This window comes from Hesperophylax consimilis, chromosome 4 (assembly GCF_061612785.1).
Source record: "Hesperophylax consimilis isolate HC1 chromosome 4, BYU_Hcon_1.0, whole genome shotgun sequence".
Lineage (NCBI taxonomy): Eukaryota > Metazoa > Arthropoda > Insecta > Trichoptera > Limnephilidae > Hesperophylax > Hesperophylax consimilis.
Window position 1 is genome coordinate 6,901,807 of NC_142839.1, and position 23,979 is coordinate 6,925,785.

The following is a 23,979-nucleotide window of genomic DNA, read 5'->3' on the forward strand; positions in this document are numbered from 1 at the left end:
GTAAATTGTGCCTGGGCAATTTTTCTAAATTTTTTTTTGTTGGATGAAGTGGGTTCACTGTTTTTGTGAGCCATTCTTTTTCAATATCTTCTATAATTTCAGATATAAACTGTAGTATTGGATTCATATAAAACAAAAGTATTTAACAAAATTCTTCCGAATGTGTTAAATTGTGTTCTTCGTTCATCCAAATACATGTACAACATTTTGTCTGATTCATCCACTCATCCCATGAATTTATTGTGATCATAAATCATTGCAGGCTTTTCTTCTTCTTCTTCAAAATTACCTGGCGTTTTCTTCATGGAAACACTATTGGTGTCTGCATTGGTTGATATCAATAACACTGTGTGGAGTTTGGACTTATTGTCTTTGAAAGAGCACAATAAAACGTTATCATAGCACAATATTTTGGCTCTCCAACAATAGCATTTTAGCAATAGAACTAACATCCAACATGTTGGAAAATATTGATTCACTTTTTTAGGGTGTATTTATTTTAACAGGATACACAAAAAAACAGTTATCAAGACATGCGCAACCGCAATACACGGCACTCAATAGAACACTCCTGAGGACCGACAAACGCACTCTAAAGAACGCAGCGTCCGAAGGCCCTTGAAAATCTCATAAGAAATTGTAGTCAATTTTTTATTTATTTATTAATTAATTGATCAGAAGAAGTCGGGGACGCTCGAGGAATACTTAACGTAATATCTCTACACCAGAATGAGATACGGAGTCGTTCATAACTAAAGTTGATATAATGTAGATTTAACAGTAACATTGTGGTGTACAGTATGAATGGCAGAAGAAGTTGGAGACGCCCGAGAAAGATGTCGGCAATAGCGAAGTATTGCGGGGTCTACTAGTAAATCGTAAAATTTCACCGGTTTTTTTTTTTTTAAGTTTCTCTTTTATAGAAGTGGGTGCATGTGTTTAAAAGAGGAGCGAGCATCAGGATGATGTGACTGTTAATTAGTTGTGTAATGTATCAATAGAATTTCTTTTCAGAATCATTTGCAACCTGGAACATGAATGTCCCCTGATATGTTATGAAGTGTGTTTGCCATGTAAAAAGATTATCAGGAGAACATTGATCTGTGGACACGAAGTTGACTTGGAATGTCACGTCGATTATTTAAGTTACAAATTGTGTAAATTTGTTTTTGATGTGGAACTGCCGCTCTGTGGACACCAGGTGAGTACACTCATATTTTTTAGTGTGTTGACAAACATTTGTAAGTGAAGCTGTTTAAAGTAAAATATAAATATTATCAAGCCAAAGCTAACACGGCACTATTTGCAGGCAAAGCGCTACTGCTATGAGGAGGTGGAAGACGTCAAGTGCCAGCAGCCGTGCAAGGACCGGCTGGCATGCGGACACGCTTGTGTCTGGAATTGTCACAAGAACAAAGATCCCGACCATATTGAAGTGAGTTACATATCCTTTTTGGTTCTTCAGATTGAATATTTAAAATTCAAGTTTTCGGGATGTTTAAAGTTCCTTTGATATTGTTTTCAGTTCAAGTGCCGCGAAGCTTGTATTCGCCTGAATAAGGACTGCACCGAAGCCCATAAATGCCCCAAACAGTGCTTCGAGCAGTGCCCTGAATGCGTTGTCAAGGTATGTTAAAAAATGTGCTCTAAAAAATATGTTGATTTCTATGTGTGTGTAGGTAAAATAAATGTTTCACAAATTACAAAGTCTATGTAACATTCTGATTGACATTCACCCACAGTAATTCAAACTTCTCTAAATAAAATGAGTACACAATAGATTAATCACCGTTCGGATAGTTCTTAGGGTTTTTTTTACATATAATTAATGGTAATTTCTCCCTGTGCAGTTTTATTATAAATTCTTTGATATAGGCGATTATAGTAATGGTAAAGTGGGCGGCGGTTAGCGGAGTGTTGTTAATTTCAGCGGTTATAATTGAACTGGTGCCAATTGCAAAAGGTTTATGTCAATATTATAATCGATGTTTTCAATTAGGTTTGCAACACATCGAAAAATGGCTCATTTCGATATGCTTAGTGTCATCTGTTGCAAACCGAACAAACATAGAGTTCTATGCATTAAAATTAAAGGGTTCGGCTAAAAAGAAACCAAAAACCAAAATCAAACACAGATTCGCACAAACACTTCTTATGGTCCATTAAATGACGTGTACGTGGTACCTAATTAGATTAATATTATTATGTTTTATTATTTTTTCTTTATCCACTGGAGTGTTCCGCAATATGATTAAATTCAGCCTTAACCGCAAAGAAATATTTAAGCGTTCAGTTTGGAAATTTCCCGTTCAAAAATTCAAAAAATCACACCTCTGAATCTTAATATGGAGACATATAAACTGCTTATAGTGTTAGATAGTCATTGAATGCTTTGACCGTTCATCCCCAGAGGCGGATTTGCCCTTAGGCCTATGTAGGCCCGGGCCTAGGGCGGCCAGATATTAGGGGCGGCCAATCGTGACAAAAAAATCACAGATGATAACAAAAAATTACTTTTTAAGTACCTAAATATTCTACGTACGAAATAGCGATATGCAAGAGCGTGTTCACACACAGCGCGCCCCCACGCCCCGCAGCCGCCCTTGCCACATCTATCATGCTCAGTCCATTGTCATAGAACTGTATGAGGTACTTATACATTTTATTGGCGAAATGAGAGATAATTTCGATGATTTCGAAAACCAAACCAAAAAACTGTCATTTTTACAGGAATATGAAAGAGATTTTTGACGCAATCGAAAGCCTAAGCTACTTCCTGGCGAGAATAATACAGGTGAAGAGATGCAACAAAAAAACGGCCGCGAAAATTTCAGAATCGTTACTTTTTTAGTAATAATCGATTCCTTATCAGCAGAACTATAAAAACGACTGGGTGCTTACAAATCACTTTATAATAAATTTAATTTTATTACTCAATTGACAAAACTAAGCCTGTCTGAAGTCGAAGATAAGGCAAAATCATTACAAATGATTTATTGTAATGATTTAGAAGCCCATTTTTCAGAAGAATGTCTCCATTTTCGCGCTCACTGCAGTGTGAAAAATAAGGATCGAAACAATGCTGTCAGTTTGTTAAAATGGTTACGAACTGAAGATCTTCAAACCATTTATCCAAACGTAGATATTGCTCTTCGAATGTGTGTGTGTACTCCCGCCAGTAACTGTTCTGGAGAACGATAATTTTCTTGTTTACGAAGTGTAAAAAATTATTTACGCACAACAATGGCGGAGCAAAGGCTGAACAATCTTGCTTTGCTTAACATAGAAGCAGATTTTTTAAGGAAATTGGATTGCGAAGATCTAATTAATGATTTTGCTGCACTTAAGTGCAGACGAGAATTGTAACTGCCAGATTTTTGTTTTGAGTTCAGTTTTTTTTTATGTTAGATAATGCTTTACGTAAATTTTTTTACCAACGTTTTAATTTGTATTTTAAGTTTAGTTAGAATATGTACCTTAAGTTGATTTTTATTTAAAGAAGGTGCTGATTTCTTTTATTTGTTTGGAGACTTAATAATAAACTTTTTATCCAGCCCGTATCTGGCAACCCTAGTTGTAACTGTGAAACACTTATAATATTATTGTATGAGAATAAACCTGAAACTAGTTTAATAAATTAAACCTAAAACTGTTTTATTCAAATCCTCGAAACCTTAGAAAGTATTACCAACTAGCAAATTTCTGAATCGATTTTGATAAAAGTTGTCAATAAAGTAAATTCATTATGTAGTCTATAGTCTATATCAGGGGTCTCCAAACAACGGCCCGCCAATGTCATCAATCCGGCCTGCGACAATCGACAATTATACAGTAATTGAACTAGCGAATTTAGCAAGCGTATTTTTTTACATTAATTCCACACAGGAGGCTTTGAGGAAAATATTTTCCCTCACGACCTATGTCATCTTGGGTGATGCTGTGTGGAGGGTCTTTTTAAGGAATGGAAGGATAGGAAGTTCTGAAAAGTAAAATGTATGAGGGGTGGGTAGGAATCTGGGGATTAGTGTATCCAGGAGTGACATACGTATGAATACATCCCTCCAACTGCGGTGCAAGGCGATGGGTCAAGATAGTCCGGCTGGAAAGGTTAAAAGGCCTCCCTCACCCAGTCTCTCTCGATCCGGCCCGCCACGCAGCAGGTGGGCAGACGTATCCGCCGCCAAGACCTGGACAAATCTCACCCCATGAACCATGAATGATAATGGCAGGAAAATTAAAACGGTTTTGACCCTAGGAACTTACTGAATAGTTTGGATACTCGTGGTCAATATGATGGGTACTGAGAAAGGGGCGGCTACATGGTCTGGGGCCTAGGGCGGCCAAGACTGCAAATCCGCCTCTGTTCATCCCATATTTTGAGAATTAATAAAAAAATTATAAGCACAAAAATCCTGCTCGTAAATTTACTTTATAATTACCATACATGGTTTTTCATACTATTTGTAGCAATATTATGACTTCTGTATGTTGCCTATGGCCGAGTTGATCACCACAGATATAATGCTCAATGATTTGTACGTAAAAATATTTCAATAGACGAATAGTAGAATGTCAATAACAAATTATTACGAAACGATGTGAGATATCTTTTGTTAAACTGTGAAGCTACTATGTTAGCTTTGTGATTATTGCATGCGTTTGTGATTATTAACTATAACATTATAAATCGGGAACTTTTAAAATAAATCCAAAAATAGTTTAAAATATTTGGCCACACTTTGGCCAGCAGGAGCTTGCGGGTGTTTCTAAATTGCCCAAATTTTGTGGCCAAAAACACGCCATTGGTTTGTAAAATGTGTTTTTTGTATTATTTTTACAGGTTGTCAAAACAAGAATCTGCATGCACAAATCGGAAGTAGAATGCTGCAAAGATGTAAACACTTCTACCTGTGAAGAGAAGTGCAAGCGGTCTCTACCGTGCGGTCATTTCTGTAAAAGACTGTGCAAAGATACTTGCGGAGGTTGCAAAGTAAAAGTTAGTCCTTGCTTTTATTTTATCCGTGAACCCTTACCCCAAACAGGCCACGAAATTGATTATCTGTTTGAGAAATAATTTCGATTATTGAAAATGGTCAATTTCACCAGAAGTAAGGAAAAAGTTTACTTACTTTGGGCTCACTGAAATGTCCACAGCACACTTCAATCGCTTTATCTCTTCGGTGATCTAAACTAAAAAAATATATACATACCTTTCTTTTACTGTTAATCATATTTTAAACAATTTGTAAAGAATAAGAATTACAATAAGAAAATAATCTAAAAATGATGATTGATCAGAGTAGATACACCTTTGGTACACTACACTTAGAAGGATAGGAGGTATGTTGTTTTTTTAGATCATAGGTGTAATAATTGACTGTTTGGTGACTTATCTGGGCTGTCCAAGTTCATAAGGAGAGGTCTGTCCGGGCGATCTGTCTATCGATGTCTGTCTTGACGATGCCAACTGCGTGGCAGGCCGGATCAGGAGAGACGGTTGAGGGAGACCCTTTGACCTCTCCAGCATATCGCCTTGCACCGCATTGGGAGGGATGGATTCATACATTCATCACTCCTGGACATACTTATCCCCATTTTCCATCCACCCCTCATACCTTTTTCCTTCCCAGAACTACCTCCCCTTTCTTCCACAAAAGACCCTCCACACAGTACTGCCAAAGGTGACATAGGCCCTTAGGGGAAATATTTTTCTCAGGGCCTCCTGTGTGTAGCTAATGTAAAAACATAAAATAATACTTTATTTTATTAAAACACAAGTAACTTTGTTTACATCACTTTATTATACTCGTATACTAGGCCAGTGCAATTAGCGCCAAAAAGGGGGTCGCGATCGAAGTAATTTCGGTAGTCCCAATTTTTTTATATGTTATATAAACTGATCCCCTGATGTAAAATCTGAGTTTCCGACCTTGGCGCACCTGTGCTCGCGCCGCCATTTTGAAAAAACTCACCGAAATCGGGCCAAAATCTAGTTTTTCCCAAATACCTCATTTCCAATGCAAATTTTGGCTAAAGTATCTTCACAAGTATAATAGAACATAAAATAACCTACAACTTTTGATCAAACAAATTTCTTTTTTCTCTAATAGGTACCGAGGTAGAAAGTCGTAAAGGTGCGTATATTTTTGAAAAAACACGTTTTTTGCGCGACTAGGTTTGGTTTTTTATAAATACCTCGTTTCCAGTGGAATTTCATGAAAATTTTATTGATACCAATTATGTAGAACATAAAATTTCAAAAAAAGGTGTGTAGTTTTTATGTTTACATAGTTTTTTTTACCGATATAAAGAATAAACAAATCTAGGTAGGTACGCACAGAAAATCTATCACGGTTTATTATCACGTTATTAGATTTTTGTTTGCATTTTTAAATACATACATCTATAAATTTACTAGAGGGTACTTCGGTATGGGGGGGGGGCTACCCCCCACCCTTCTACTCCTCCCCTCCGGTTCCGTTCAGTTGAATGGAACAATGGAATTCAGGGATTGAATCAGGAAGGTCAGAGCAACATGTAGAGATGAGGCCTACAAGAATTAAGAGGGATGATCGAGACGTTCAAACTCTCATTGATTGGTTTGCTTGCCATGAACCATTTCCTAAAACAAGCGTGATTATGTCTATTAGCAGTGGCACAATCGGGGATAGCAAAGTCACTTGTCACATGGCTGAAAAGATGGGGAAATTAGCTATGTCTAAAGTTATCAACCAGAACTTTGGAAACCTACACTTAAAACGTAATGATGCGATAGTTTTTCTTGCGGCGGTGACCAGCAGTGTCAAAAATCAGGGTGTGACTATGGCAATAGATCCATTAATGCTATTCCATCGTATGTGTATTTCCAAAAAGTCTGAAAGTGAACTTAAAGAATATTTTCAATATGAACTCTCTCCTGTACCATTGTCTCTTTTCTCAGAGGAAGGCATGCGCAAAGGAACGAAGTCTATATTTTATTCATCATTCAACTCTCTACCAAATAATACAGAACTGGGAAGCAGTAAAATACACGTAATTGATGGAGGATATTTACTGCACAAAGTTGTATGGGGTCGTGCTCAACCTTTTTCAGTAATTTTCCAGCAATATGTCAGGTATGTACAAAATCATTATGGATCCAATGCAGTAGTGGTATTCGATGGATACCCAGATTCTATGGAAAAGAAAAGCACTAAAGGGGTGGAAAGAGCACGGTGTGCCAGAGTTACAATTTCTGCTGAAGTTTTGTTTTTTGAAAGCATGCACCCACAAGTGCCACAGGAAAAGTTTCTGGGAAATGAGAAGAACAAGTCTCGTTTTATTTCCCTACTCAGAACCTCATTTGCACGATCCCACATAACGACAGTACAAGCTGAAGAGGATGCTGACGTTCTCATAGTGAACACAGCAAATTTGTTGTCATCTCAACATGATGTAGTCATAATCGTTGGTCAGGATATTGATCTGCTGGTACTCCTCACAGCTCTCTCACCTCCCAACGTATATTACCAAAAAGTTGGAAAAGGTAAATCACCTAACGCGTTGTACTCGAACAAATGTTTTAAACACATTGAAATAGTTGAAAACATTTTATTCCTTCATGCCATAAGTGGTTGCGATACAACTGGAGCTCCGTTCGGTCAAGGCAAACACAAATTTTGTAATATTCTTCTCAAGAACCACTTAGTGAATGAACTTGTTCGTGTATTTCAAGACCCAAAAGCAAAGACAGAAACAATCACTTTGGCTGCCGAACAACTATTTGCACTTTTGTATGGCGGCAACGAGAAATCAAATTTGGAAAATTTAAGGTACATCATTTTTGTCAAAGGAGTAAAAAAGAACAAATTCAATTTACCCAGGCTACCACCCACCAAAGATGCAGTCCAGCAACACGCTTCAAGAACATACTTGCAAGTGCAGACTTGGCTTGGTCACGATAAAGATCCGACTGAATGGGGGTGGAAAAAGGATGCTGTTGGGTTACTTACTCCAGTAACAATGTTGAAGGAAGCTGCACCTCAGGCCTTGCTGAACTTCATATCATATAAATGCAAAAAAGGTTGCGCTGGAAAGTGCACCTGCAGAAAGTCGGGTTTGAAATGTTCCCTACTCTGCATTCATTGCAATGGCAACTCCTGCGAGAATGCTGTAGAAGCCTTCGTTGATAACGATGACGAGGAATATGATGACCCAGTCGCTACAAATTTGGGTGATAAGACAGATGAAGAAGCTATTCAGGGCCAGAAGTAAGAAACTATAGTCAAGGGCTTTTACTTCTGTCTAAACTGATCTAATATTAATTTTATTTTTTGTTATGCTGACAACTTAACTAATAAAGAAAAGAATGTCAATAAATGTTAATTTTACGAAAATACCAATTTTTTTATCTTTTTCATGTACCTTATCATCTTAATTGTATTAATAATCTTAAATGTATGTTGTGATTACGTTGAAAGGCATGTCAGACCAAGCTGCGAGCACAAATGTAGTGGCTTGGCCTATTTTAGTGGTCTTCCCATTGGGAATGTATGGCGATCGATATGCTGAAATAGTCTATCTACTATATTTATAGCTAGGTCTGACACAGGCATGACGATTGTTGTCAACGTTCTTAGAACAATAATTGTTAAAGAAAAATAAAATCAAGGAATGCAAAGTTTAAAACACCTAACCTCTGTTTAAATTTTTGGCCTGGCTTTGGTGGATTAGAGTTTGGATACGTAATAGAGATAAAAAATATCAATTTTATACCTATTTCTTTAACGAAATTTTATTTTCTACAAAATTATTATCAATAAATTTTTCACAAAATTGTACTGGAAACGAGGTATTTATAAAAAACCAAACCTAGTCGCGCAAAAAACTTGTTTTTTCAAAAATATACGCACCTTTACGACTTTCTACCTCGGTACCTATTAGAGAAAAAAGAAATTTGTTTGATAGAAAGTTGTAGGTTATTTTATGTTCTATTATACTTGTGAAGATACTTTAGCCAAAATTTGCATTGGAAATGAGGTATTTGGGAAAAACTAGATTTTGGCCCGATTTCGGCCAGTTTTTTCAAAATGGCGGCGCGAGCACAGGTGCGCCAAGGTCGGAAACTCAGATTTTACATCAGGGGATCAGTTTATATAACATATAAAAAAATTGGGACTACCGGAATTACTTCGATCGCGAATCGCTAATTGCACTGGCCTATACAACCTCTACATGTTTAGTGAATGAAGTTCATCTCACAAGAAATTTTCTTTCAAAAATTAATATTTAATCTTTTCAACTGATTGACTACCTTAAATATGTTTTCAGGTAGAAAAGCAGTTATCTTGTGGACATAAATTAAAGATGAGTTGCTCCGAGGAGCCTGAAGCCTCGCAGTGCACAATGAAATGCTTGAAAACACTACCCTGTGGCCACCCCTGCCCCAGACTCTGCCGGGAGCCTTGTACACAATCATCCTGTAAAACTCCAGTCCCCAATCCATTTGCTTCTCTGTGCAAACACGATTTCAAAATCCGTTGCTCTTATACTGAATTCGGTAAGTTCTCATCCTATTGCGTATTCATCATTGACATGGTCATTTCAAATCTTTTCCATATTAATTGCATTCCATTCTGAAATATCAGTATCTCTTACAAAAATAATACAATATTTATCATACTTTTGAATGATACATTGAGACAATCATTACGAATATCCTCCAATCTGGTCAATCTTTGTATCCACGCAAGAAAATGTTAACCCTTTGCAACCGGCAAAAAAATTCCGAATTGTGGCGGCCACACCAGTAAAGTTCTTAGTTATGATCCCATGAGGCTGGGGGACTGACTGGTTGAAACACATGCGTGTGAAAGTACCTTACATAAATAGCTCCCGCACTTTCTATTAACACTGGTTCTGTTCCCAAAAACAGATTTATTTTTTGTCAGGTTTTTTTTCACAAACAAATTCACTCTGGTATGAAGCCGGTCGTAAAGGGGTAAAGAATATCCGCACGCCATTAGAACTGTCATGCTGCCAATATTATGTAACAAGATTTTATTTAATGGGGAAGTAAGCATTATTATAATTATTGTTTTCTCTTTGAATTTTAGATGCAAAAGTGGGTCCCGTTTTGACCATGCCATACTGCTCTCACCCGTGTGGAGCTATCCTCCCAGACTGTGGGCACACGTGCAAGGGCACATGCGGACAGTGCTCCGGAGGAAGACTGCACATATCCTGCAGGGAGCCCTGCGGACTCACACTCGTCTGCGGCCACAGGTAGAATATAGTACATACACAGGTAGGTAGAACTGCTGACACACTTGTCTGTGGACACAGAATCCCTAGTACAAATGATTGCCTGGACACAAAATCCATAGAAGAGTCGATTGTATTAGTAAACCAACCGCAAAACTGGGATTTTTAACCAAAATAAAAAAGGACCATTGTAAATGGTAAAAACATTAGACAAACAAACCATTACTGTCTGAGCTCCAGATAATATGCATCCAGATTGTATAGCGTATCAGCTCCAATTATGGATTTTAACCATTATGTTATATGATTTTTTAGCTGTGAAGAACCGTGCCGTGAAGCTTGTCCGCCGTGCACAAAGAAATGCGGTGTGAAGTGTCAGCATTCTGCATGCCCCCTTTCTTGTGGAATTCCATGCCCACCGTGCGCGGTAAGAACATCTATAGCTCACATTTCATATTTTTTGTTAAAGAATATAAGGTTTAGTGAATAAATTCACGCTTCCTCGTAAGAAAATGACCAGGTTTCCAAAACGTAGTTTATTGGGAACCCAAAAGAGCATTTTATATAAACTCTTTTGACTTGGCTATTTTTCAGTCTGATCTTTTATTTAATACATCAAACTTGTGGTTTCTGCACAACCTACCTAGGTGTTCAGAGAGAGGTTCAGAGTGCTGTGAGGTTAAGAGGGGAAAGAGATGTCTGTTTTCAGGGTTGTATAAATACATACTATGTATGTACTGACGAGAAGTGTTTTCTCTCTTAAAAAATATAACATACACGGGTCCGGAAACTCTTAGTTCAAGCGGAAATCCGGTGAATAGAAATCAATTTGGAGTAGAGTTTGTGGTATAACCTCTTTTTGATTTGAGTAAATCGAGTCTGGAATTTTTAGGTCAAATTTAAAAAAAAAATCCATCGCTAGTGATAAAATCAGCTGTGCTTTAAAATAGAAGCATCGGCTCAGGCTTCTAGTTTTATTTATCCTTTAGTTGCTGAAAAACTGTAAAGAGTTTTAAAAAAAAAATCGAAATGCTCAGAACAAAAGAAAAGTTTTTTTAGGTTCTCTGTGTGATGTAGATTCACTAGTTTTCCACTTGTACTATGAATTATTCCAGTGAATGGCCCAAATGAGCGTACTTAGAAGAGAAGATAAATAATGTATTTTTCATATGTTATAAAGTAGAACAACCACCTCATTCTAGGCACAAACAAAATGAGATTCCAACTTATTATTATTTTCTAGCATTCTTGCCAAAGGAAATGTATCCATGGGGCGTGCACAACGCTTTGTGGTTCAGAGTGTGACATACCCGCATGCTCTGAAGCCTGCAGCCAGCGCCAGGAGTGTGGCCACGCTTGCCGAGGTCTGTGTGGGGAGCTCTGCCCACAGATATGCAATGTCTGCCAACCACAACTCTTCCCTGAAATATTCTTTGGAAACGAAGAAGATATAGATGCAAAGTAAGACGCATTCCTTTTATCACTATCTTTTTAATAGAGACTTCAATAAATTTCCCGCTGTGGGGTGGGTTAAGAAAGGGATTGTGGGAAGGAATTTGTTAATTCGGGTTTTGAAGAGGCTTGGATTAAATAAGGGAGAAAGGGTTAATGGATGCCAGTAGCTCGTTCCACGAGTCAGAGGAACAAGGTGTTTTCATGCAGCCAACATCAATATTATATGAACGGGTGTTCTAGTCATGATCCACTGGCACCTCAAATAGGTTCTCTAATAATATCTGTAAAACAGTTTTGCATACCTATTTTATCTGCCCGTTAGAGGTGACATTGACACTATAAATCTGTTGCTAATCAGAAGATCTGCCCGCCTTTGGGGTCAAGTAGGTTCCTTCCTTCTGTGCTTTGTGGGCGCACCGTAACTCTTTCTACCTCATTTCATGTTATTACGTTATCACAAATGAATAATGAATTATTTTCAGGTTTATTAAACTTATGGACTGTTCTCACGTGGTAGAAGTGGAGGGCCTGGACAGGTGGATGGACGAGAAGGCCGACGGACAAATATCTGTCCCATCGTGTCCGCAGTGCAAGACTCCCATTGTCAATACACTGCGCTATTCCAATGTGGTGAAGCGAACTCGACTTATGGTAGAAGCGGTGAAGAACAAAGTATTTGGTGATGGATGTGAAAACAGAAATAAACTTGACGAACTGTGCAAAAAAGTTTTAAAACTTAATAAAAGTAGCAAAAATCAGATGACCCAAGGTAACTCAATGCATTACTAAAGCTATCATATTTGATGTAATTTAAATTTATATTTTTTAAGAACCTGTTTAATTTGTAAGAAGTTGAAAGTATATCATTCTGGTAAGCAATATAATTTTTTTTTTGTAAAAAAATAATAAACAAAAACAACAAAAAAAACCACAATTCGAAAGTGGAATTCTGTTCAACTAATGTGTTACTTAAAAAAAAGAATGGTAAAATTTAGGTGAGAAAAAGAGAAATTTTCCTTCGAATGCTTGATCCACTAATGCAGTGTTTTTCAATCTGTGTGTGGCTTCCCTCTGTGCATACAAATGGGACTTGTGCCGTTAATTCTAAATAAATAAAACAGATTAGTTTTACGTTTAGCTTTTCTAACGACTAAAGATAAAATAATTTCATTCTCACTAGGTCCAGACTCTTTAACTTCAATACCTACCATTCTACGGTTATCTTTATGAAATATCACCACTTTTTCTAACAAGGCTTCTTCATATCATATTATGTAATATCTGTGTATTATTTATAACCCTAACAATAAATGTCAGTTATGTATTATCTTTTAGGCCATACCATTTTCTCCTGTTATAATTAAAAAAAAGTTTTCTTTCCAGTACCCCTTTGGCATCAGTATATAAAAAATCTCAGCGACACAGTGTACCGTAATGTAAAACTTTTGAAGGGAAAACAAGTCTTCAGGTTAAGTTTGCTGGAAATAAAAAAGCTTTCATTTGTGTTTGAAACACTGAACAAAATTAAAGATATCTATGAAGCACCAATCAATTCTCGCACAACGATTGCTAACCTGCAGGTGACCATTTTGTTGAAAGCTATTATGCAAAAAGGGGGCAAAGTTTTACAACCAAACTCCGAAGAGTTGGAAAACGAAATCTGCAGACTGGAAAGGATCTTGGACATTACACAAATTGAAAACTATATTTCAAAGGAAACAAAAGTAATCGAGCTGATAAATAATTTGAAAGAGACGGTGATTTTTTCTTTTGAACCACTAGACGAGAAAAAAAATAAAGCTGTTTGTGAAGAACTGAACGATTTGCGGAAACTAATTTCTATGTCACCAGTGACAGATAAGGAGAGAAGCATGATTGTTAAGGCCATGGGCTTCAAGCAGGGTCACTGGTATATGTGTCCAAATAAACACGTGTACTGTATCACAGAGTGTGGTGGAGCCATGGTGAGGAGTAAGTGTCCTGACTGCGGCGAAGTTATCGGTGGAGAAAGTCACAAGCTCGTGGCAACTAATAAAGTAGCAACATTCATGGATGGAGCAAAGCACGGCGCCTGGTCTGACGCTGCCAACATGAACAACTATCATTTAGATGACGAATGAATTAAAAGGATTTATTTAAAATAAATTCATTCAGCGTCTTGCTTAATAAAAGAGGGCAGATGGAACATACTGTTTGCAGTTATGTAATTATTATTAGCCACCAAAATACAAACATTTTATGTAGTCTAGACCTTTACTGATTTTACAGTTTTTTTATTTTATTTTTATGTTTCATAATTATAACAAACGACGGCAGATTGAACATCTTGACTGCAGTTATGTAATTATTACAACAAACAGGGGCAGATTGAACATCTTGACTGCAGTTATGTAATTATTACAACAAACAGGGGCAGATTGAACATCTTGACTGCAGTTATGTAATTATTATAACAAACGAGGGCAGATTGAACATCTTGACCGCAGTTATGTAATTATTATAACAAACGAGGGCAGATTGAACATCTTGACCGCATTTATGTAATTATTAAAAACACAAAAATTATGTGGTCTAGATATTTCCTTTTTTTGTTGTTTCATAATTATTAGGCTAGCTTTATGCTCATAAGTACAATTAACTACTTATGTAAGTTTTTGATAAGTTAGGCGTTTATATATTCTTCCAACTATGGTTTGTATCAATGCTCACATAAGTTCTTTAAAAATTTGACTAATGCAAGTGCTCAAAGCGACCGATATACTTGTAAGTATATCGGTCCGACCGGTCGGTGGTCCCACCCAGGCGTAGTGTGTTCAATTCCTCGGCTGGCTAAGTCCTCCATCACAACACAAGCAACATTTTCAGCTTACTGTGGTGGTAGTAGGAGATTTTCAAATATTGTCAGGTTATTTTCAACGTGGGAATGTTTGTCTTTCTTTAAAAAAAAAAAAAAAAAAAACTTATTTGCAGTTTACATGGCTTCCTGGCTTCCTGTCAACAATAAATTGCTGCTGACATAATTAAAGCAAATTTTGTCAATAAAGATAAGAGAAGGTGTTGTAAATTTACTAATTGTAATTTAATTAATCCCTCACCAAACACAAGAGCATTTTCTCTTTATGGTGAGGAAAGACTACTTTAATTTCTATTGTTTTTATATCTTGTAAATATCCTGTATTTATCCATGTAAAAAAAATATTTTTTTCAAATATTAAATTAAAAAAAAATAATTAAAAAATCTGAATTGGCTTGTAAGAAAAAATTCTCCAGAAAATTTCATTTCATTAATGTCTAATTTTAAATTAAGAATATGGAGGACCAATCACAGTTCTTTTATTTTATCCAGATGACAGCAACCGTATTCACATACGGCATGTTAGACACAGAATCATTGAGGTTAGAAAGGATTAGACCACTAATCAAAAAGATCAATGCTCATTTTCAGCTGAAAAATAAATATGATATCTCTTTGATTTTTGGAATCGGAAAAATTTCTTTCCATTTAAATTCATTTTCGAAATTATTATTTGGGTTTATTAAGGGTTATTTTTTATATTGTTTTTGGGAGATAATTACATACATATCCTAATGCTACGAAAATTTATCTTTTAATTTTTAGCATCACGCATCGGCGCGTTTAGGTGCCATTTCTGACGGTTAGCGTCTCAACTTATCAAACTAATTTCATAAGCTGTGAGAAGGCTGTAAGTTTGCCTGCACGTGATAGAGCTTGTCATAAACTCGCACCACTTATGAACAATAACTTACAATATCGTTTACATTGATAATTCTGTCATAAGTTACTTACAAGAAAAAAACTTACATGCGCCTTAGGTATAATAAAAGGAAAATAGTTTTTTAATGTTAGAAAATAGAGATCATTTTGTTGTTAAGATTGTCACTATTTCAATGATTACCGATTTCAATGATTACCTATATCCTCCCAGACACAAAGCCTGGTTGGACACATATTTTCCTTTTTTTTACACATGATATCGACATTATTAACTTATTAACGATTTTTTCATGTCAAAATATTATTTCTGATAGTTTTGTATTATGTTTTTCCTAAGTAATTATTGCACGCAGCCATTGTTTATTACTAAAACAAGTACAAAAGATTGTAAGCATTTCATGTATTTACTCTATGTAAAAGCCTTACTGGTGTATAAAAGAGTAAAAAAAATTTGAAAAGTTTATCCATATTCTCCCAGTCGCAATGGCTGGTTGAACTTTTTTTTTCTTTGTTATTTTTATAGGTCTCTTGTTAACCTATAATATGTATATCCTCACAAGCACAATGGCTGGTTGGACATGTTTTTTCTTTATTACTTTAGTAGGTCTCTTGTTTACCTATATCCTGCCAAGCACAATGGCTGGTTGGACATGTTTTTTTTTCTTTATTACTTTAGAAGGTTTCTTGTTTACCTATATCCTCCCAAGCACAATGGCTGGTTGGACATGTTTTTTTTCTTTATTACTTTAATAGGTCTCTTGTTTACCTATATTCTCCCAAGCACAATGGCTGGTTGGACATGTTTTTTTTCTTTATTACTTTAATAGGTCTCTTGTTTACCTATATCCTCCCAAGCACAATGGCTGGTTGGACATGTTTTATTACTTTAGTAGGTCTCTTGTTTACCTATATCCTCCCAAGCACAATGACTTGTTGGACATGTTTGTTACTTTATTATTGGCCTTAGTATTTTCTTTACCTGTATCTTCAAAGGATAATTAAAAAAACAATATTTGCCTTGAATGATGACTTTCATAAACCTTTATTAATTTTTCGTTCAATTGTTTAAAACTCAAAATGTACCAAAGGGGCTAGTAAGAAGTTTACTTGATAAATGAGTACATTCATAAATTACATTGGAAGATGTTGAACACCATTTTGGCAGCTACTACTCCTATGCCTTGATAATTAAACAAATAATTGAAATGTATTAATATTTTCAGTAATCTGTTTGGATTGCTGGCCGTGCTTAGTACGATTATTTTTTTAGAAATAACACTTTGATTCAACTGAATTACTTCATAAGTCATTACATTCTGGGAATGGAAAATACTGCATTAAAAACTGCATTTTTGTGATACTCCATTTATTCCTTTTTTTGCAATTTTTTCTTGTTTGACGTATTCGCATTGAGCGTGGCAAGCGATTCTAAAAGTTTAACAAATTTTGTTTCTATAAATAATTTGCCCTTCCTTTAAGCATTAGCATTAATTCAAGTTTTTCAGAAAAAATGTTATAAGACGATGTTTTTCAGTGTAATAAATAAATATCTTCTTATATTTACTAGCATTTTTATTCATATTATACATGGAGAGCTTCAATTCCCGACTTCAAATCCTGGTGACATCTTGGTGACAAGAAAATGTCCTGAGTATGGAGATGTGTGGTAAAGGTGAAAATAAATAATATAATTAATAATAAATAAGGTGAAAATTTACCTTATAGTGACTTTTTTTACACTGTTACAAATTAATTTTCCTATTGTCAACTATTGATTGATCTTTTGCATTTATCTAGCTGCATTCAACATAACACATGCTCAGTTATGGAACCAAGGAATAGAAAAAGACACTGAGCCGGATTTTTAACTCCCTCAAGATCAAGAATCATTACCGGATCAAGTAGGTACACTTAAATGCAACCGTGGATGGGCACAATAACAAATTATATAATATCAAATTGGAAACAGTACATCCAAAACGCATACACGCCAACAGCTTTCAACTGCCTGAAGAACTAGTATCATTACCGCATCAAGTAGGTACGCTGAACTGCAACTGAGGATAGGCACAATCATAATATCCAATTGGATACAGTAGATCAGTGTTTCCCACGGTGGGGCATAACGCAGGGCCGCCGAGAGGGCACGTTAGCCAAGTCTGAAACTTGGGGCCCGGGCCTAAGGGGGGCCCGGGACGGGGCCCGGATATTTTACTAAAAAATGCCAATGACACTAGGAACGGACGTGGGCCGGGCGCCCAGGCCCGCACGCTCCGTAGGCCCAACTGTCAGAGCGTGTTCACACACAGCACACAGCTATAATATGCGAGGGATAGCGTATTTCGGCATTACGTTCACCGTACATTCCAAATTGGAATATATGGCGAGCGATATGCTGAATTACGTCATCCCACGCATGTGTGTGAACACGCTCTCAGAGCGTGCCACTCACAGCTCAAGCTACAAGCACGCCATGCCGGCCGGCCCGCTGTGGGAGGGGCGATGCAGCCGCCCGCCGCGCCCCCGCTCATACTCACCCCCGGGTCCTACCGACCCGATCGGCAGACCGTCGCGTCGGCAATCCGTCGGCGACAGTCATAGCGGAATCGCTGCGCGCTGAGTTTGCTATGGTTTTATGGTTTAGTCAGGTTAAGTAGTGTTTCGTTTGAACTGTTTGAAGTAAAGTGATCGTTGTGGCGTTGTGTCATTGTGAAGTTTTAAGTGAAGAACGAAGCGACTCATTCATATAACACTAATAATGAGCTATCGCTATCAGCACAAGTCAGGGGTCTTGAAAAGAAAGGAGATGGAGAACAGAGAAACGTTGTCAAGAAAAGGTCAGAAAACATGTGATAGTTTTTTTATTAAAAGTTCTTCCTGTTCTAGTTCTAGCACAAGCCAATCGTTTACAAATTCTAACGCCCAGCTGGAGCCTGATAACATACTCAGTTGTGTTTCAGACGAAACTCTCCCATCTTCTTGCCATGAAAATGTAATTATTGATAAATCTGAATTTGAAGTGAATATCTCACAAAACCCTGACAACGACCTTCGCCTTCACCTCTATTGTATGATATTGGCGTAAACGAACATTTGAATTTTCAAATACAAGATGTGAATGAAGCTATTCTCAATGGCACATTTTTTAAACTCCCAATCTGTTTTCCTACTGACTTTGATGGGAACTATTTCCCTCCCTCAGCTTTATATTGCACATTAAAGAATGGGGAACAAGTTAAAAGAGATTGGTTGGCTTGGAGTGAAATTAAAAATGCTTTGTTTTGCTTTCCATGCCGTTTATTTAGTAAGTTGCCATTGGCAATGAGATCTGTATTGGCATGCCCTGAGGGATATAGTGGAGATAAATACTCTTGGAAGAGGGTTCATGACAAACTGAACCCCCACGAAAAAAGTGCAAATCACAAATCATGCTACATTCGAGCTACCGGCATCTGTTTTTCCTCCCTCCTATAATCCGAGCCTCTTCAAGGCCACTCTTGTGAGGTGTCACATAAAAAAAAAATAAAAAATGGGTGTGTCAAGCCTACGCAAGACAGAAGTGAAACTTCTAGTATTCTTCTCTCTCTCTCTTTTCATTTCATTCTCTCTTTTTTTCTGTCTATTGACATATTTATAAGTAGCATGTGATAAAAAAAATTAAAAGTTATAAAAAAAGAAAAAAAAAATTAGTTAAAGCGGGGATCGAACCTCGGTTCTTCACGACCACAGTCGTGCGCTCTGCCTGTAGACAGCGAAGATGAGTTAGGAGAGTGAGTTAAACTAGGTATATAATATTTACACCTTGCTAATGTTTTCAGTATTATTAGGGCTTTTTTATACTAATTTTCATATATTTATTGGCAGGTAGAGTAGAAATTAATATTGTTTAGCGTTTGCCAACGACCATACCATGTTGAACACACCGGTTCTCGTCCGATCACCGAAGTTAAGCAACATTGGGCGCGGTCAGTACTTGGATGGGTGACCGCTTGGGAACACCGCGTGCCGTTGGCCTATTTTTTATTTTAATTTCATGTTTTTTTTATTTTTTTATCATTACTATAATTAATAATATCATAAAATTCTTTAACTTTTCAAGTATGCTACAGGCCTAAAATATTACTTAGTGGATTGATATTATGGTCAACCATTGAAAAAAAAAATTCCTACAAACTTATTAATGTAATTACGATCTTTTTCAAGCGCGTATGTAATGATTATTTTTATCAACCTCGCACACACCTTGCTAATTTTTTCAATATTATTAGGGCTTTTTTATACTAATTTTCATATATTTATTGGCAGGTAGAATAGAAATTAATATTGTTTAACTTTTGCCAACGACCATACCATTTTGAACACACCGGTTCTCGTCCGATCACCGAAGTTAAGCAACATTGGGCGCGGTCAGTACTTGGATGGGTGACCGCTTGGGAACACCGCGTGCCGTTGGCCCATTTTTTATTTTAATTTTATGTTTTTTTTCATTTTTTTATCGTTAACATCATAAAAAATTTTATATCATTCTTTAACTTTTCAATTATGCTACAGGCCTAAAATATTACTTAGTGGATTGATATTATGGTCAACCATTAAAAAAAAAAAATTCCTTAAAAACAAAAAAAATAATATTCCATGGCCGAGAATCGAACTCGGATCAACTGCTTCGAAAGCAACTATGCTGACCATTACACCACCAACGCCAGTTGTCGAGATGAGCTAAGAAGCATTTATATTTTACTTCAAAACTTTTACTACATCAAATGAACTTTAATCGGTCCCGCATTTTCGTTTCGGTCATGAGTTGGTTTTACTCCTCGAAATTGCATGACGCGCGTAAAGAAGTTTCACTTCAAAAAAAAAAAAAATTAAAAAATTAAAAAAAACATTCAGTGACGAAACTTAGAAAATAGCTTACTTAAGAACAAACCAGATGTAAAAACTCACCTCACAGAAGCTATTGAAAAAGAAGCTGCCCGGTATTTTAAAAAGGATTCTGCATGAAAGAGGGCTGCCTTTAAGAGGAGACTCAAATTTGGTTGGTGACCCTAGAAATGGAAACTTTCTAGGAATATTAGAGCTTATCGCCCACTACGATTCTATTTTGCACGATCATTTGACAAAAGTACAACAATCGCAGGCAGAAAAAAACGACTCCAAGTTCATTACCTTTCAATGGAAATTCAAAATGAGTTTATTTTGAGCTGTGCAAACAAAGTTGTCCAGACAATTGTAAAGGAAATCAATGAGGCAAAATACTTCTCTGTCATAGTTGACTCAACTCTTGACTCGGCACATATTGAACAAACCGTGTTTATTTTCCGATATGTTACTCGTTGCCTTGAAGGAGAAGAAAACGTTCACAAAATTAACGAGAGGTTTTTCAAGTTTGTCGACTGCAGTAAGAAGACAGGAGAAGCAATCGCAGATTTAATACAGTCTACACTTAAAGAGCACGATATTCTACTTAAGAACTGCAGGGGACAAGGATACGACAATGCGTCTAATATGAGTGGGATATACAAAGGTGTGCAGAGCAGAATCTTAGCTGATAACCCACTAGCATTATATTCGCCATGTGCTGCGCATAGTCTCATTATTAATTAATTATTTTTTTTATAGTTTGTGGAGTTTTTACTATAATTTTAAAAATATTCCAATTTAGTATTCCATTACTAACGTATCTGTGTTGTTATAATATATATTTTTTATTTGAATTTTATTTTAGTAATTTGTACATTTAAGGTTACCAATTTCTAATTAATTATAATATTTCATATTGCAGTTAATTAATTATAATATTTCAAATTCACTATATTTTTTCTTGTTTTATGTAGCTCCTACAATACATCTTGAACTTTTCAATTGGTGAGGACTTTAGAGTTTCTGGTAGTGTGTTATATAACTTAATTCCTTTGTACAGCAAACTGTTTTGCGTATTCGTTTTGTCCTTTTTGTTAAATCTCATTTCCTTGCTAGTCCTTGTGTAATGACAGTGAAGGTCCTTAATGTATACGATTTTATTTGAGAAGTATTTTGGTAACATGTTGTTTAATATTTTGTGAATAAATATCAACGTGTTCAAGGTCAGTATTTATTTCACGGTTAACCAATTAAGTTACTTTAACATTTTAATTATTTTTAAAATATTTTCACCATGTCATTAATATAGACTTATAAAGTATGAACAATAGGGGTCCAAGGATCGATCACTGCGGTACTCCTAATTTATTTTCCATTGGTTTTGAAAATTTATTATTTATTTTTGTTACCAGTTTTCTGTCTTTCAAATTTAATAATTTAATTTAACCTCAAGATATCTTGATTAACGAAGAATATGTAAATACACACAAACAAGAAACACAAGTATTTTATTTTGAGTATTCACCATAACTTTTAAAACATTTCCATTGAATAATTATGCTAAATTCGAATGATTGGTATAATGGTATAAGAAAAGGTAGTGAAGTAGTATTCCTAGCAGTAGCAGGTAAGCATGAACTTATTAATTTTTATCTCACCCCCCCCACCGGTAAGTTGTGGGGAGGGGGCCCGGTATAGTCTACTAGACTTGGGGCCCAAATTAGCTGTCGGTGGCCCTGGCATAACGCCTCAGAGGTTGGGCACCACGCTTTAGAGATGAGACACGTAGGCATTCCACATATAAAGGGGAATACTCATCGGTCATACAAAAAATGCCTGAGATGTACAAAATTGAAATATACGCCAAATTGTACTTAAAATGTAACGAAACCCGTTACAATTTCAATAAATATCTAAAAACACAGAAACTGTGCAGGATGTAGACAATATACTGCTTATTTGTTTTATACATAATGACTGGGGGTACGTAAATTTCGCAAATAAAAAATCGTGATTTCGCATTTAAAAAAACTCAAAATAGAAAATTTCGCATTAATTTCGCAAAAAAAAATACAGTGTTAAAAACTCAATTATTTTTCCATGTAACTGCGAACAGCTGGATGATATAGTTTATTCAACGGAATGTTTGCTTTCAACACACATTTTTACAGTGCCAAGCACAAATTCCTCTTTTTCCGTTTTGGCACGCTTTTGCACTTCAAAAGCACCAACTATTGTGGATTGCCTTTTTATTCCAGAGGACCCTGGTTGAGAATCAGGATTTCGGACTCGAACTTAAAGGCGCAATCGACTCGCGCCTCCCAAAACACGATCCTGCAATCTACACTACTTCTTAGCTAAGCAGCAAACCAGAACTCGAATTTTCAGGCACAATTGCTCGCGCCTCCCAAAACACGATCCTGCAATCTACACTACTTCTTAGCTAAGCAGCAAACCAGAACTCGAATTTTAAGGCGCAATTGCTCGCGCCTACCAAAACACGATCCTGCAATCTACACTACTTCTTAGCTAAGCAGCAAACCAGAACTCGAATTTTAAGGCGCAATTGCTCGCGCCTACCAAAACACGATCCTGCAATCTACACTACTTCTTAGCTAAGCAGCAAACCAGAACTCAAATTTTAAGGCGCAATTGCTCGCGCCTACCAAAACACGATCCTGCAATCTACACTACTTCTTAGCTAAGCAGCAAACCAGAACTCGAATTTTAAGGCGCAATTGCTCGCGCCTACCAAAACACGATCCTGCAATCTACACTACTTCTTAGCTAAGCAGCAAACCAGAACTCAAATTTTAAGGCGCAATTGCTCGCGCCTACCAAAACACGATCCTGCAATCTACACTACTTCTTAGCTAAGCAGCAAACCAGAACTCGAATTTTCAGGCACAATTGCTCGCGCCTCCCAAAACACGATCCTGCAATCTACACTACTTCTTAGCTAAGCAGCAAACCAGAACTCGAATTTTAAGGCGCAATTGCTCGCGCCTACCAAAACACGATCCTGCAATCTACACTACTTCTTAGCTAAGCAGCAAACCAGAACTCAAATTTTAAGGCGCAAATGCTCGCGCCTACCAAAACACGATCCTGCAATCTACACTACTTCTTAGCTAAGCAGCAAACCAGAACTCGAATTTTAAGGCGCAAATGCTCGCGCCTACCAAAACACGATCCTGCAATCTACACTACTTCTTAGCTAAGCAGCAAACCAGAACTCGAATTTTAAGGCGCAATTGCTCGCGCCTACCAAAACACGATCCTGCAATCTACACTACTTCTTAGCTAAGCAGCAAACCAGAACTCAAATTTTAAGGCGCAATTGCTCGCGCCTACCAAAACACGATCCTGCAATCTACACTACTTCTTAGCTAAGCAGCAAACCAGAACTCGAATTTTCAGGCACAATTGCTCGCGCCTCCCAAAACACGATCCTGCAATCTACACTACTTCTTAGCTAAGCAGCAAACCAGAACTCGAATTTTAAGGCGCAATTGCTCGCGCCTACCAAAACACGATCCTGCAATCTACACTACTTCTTAGCTAAGCAGCAAACCAGAACTCAAATTTTAAGGCGCAAATGCTCGCGCCTACCAAAACACGATCCTGCAATCTACACTACTTCTTAGCTAAGCAGCAAACCAGAACTCGAATTTTAAGGCGCA

The 23,979-nt window shown here is 36.7% G+C and overlaps 1 protein-coding gene and 2 non-coding genes across 3 annotated transcripts in view; all 3 read left to right on the top strand.

Annotated features, from left to right (window-relative positions):
- The window catches only part of LOC149424115 (NFX1-type zinc finger-containing protein 1-like), a 157,035-nt gene that overhangs the window by 43,845 nt on the left and 89,211 nt on the right, over nt 1-23,979 (top strand). The window lies entirely within an intron of this gene.
- On the top strand, nt 19,329-19,447 carry LOC149424116 (5S ribosomal RNA). Its single transcript, XR_016302194.1, has one exon. It is a non-coding gene; the product is annotated as a 5S ribosomal RNA (ribosomal RNA).
- On the top strand, nt 19,770-19,888 carry LOC149424117 (5S ribosomal RNA). Its single transcript, XR_016302135.1, has one exon. It is a non-coding gene; the product is annotated as a 5S ribosomal RNA (ribosomal RNA).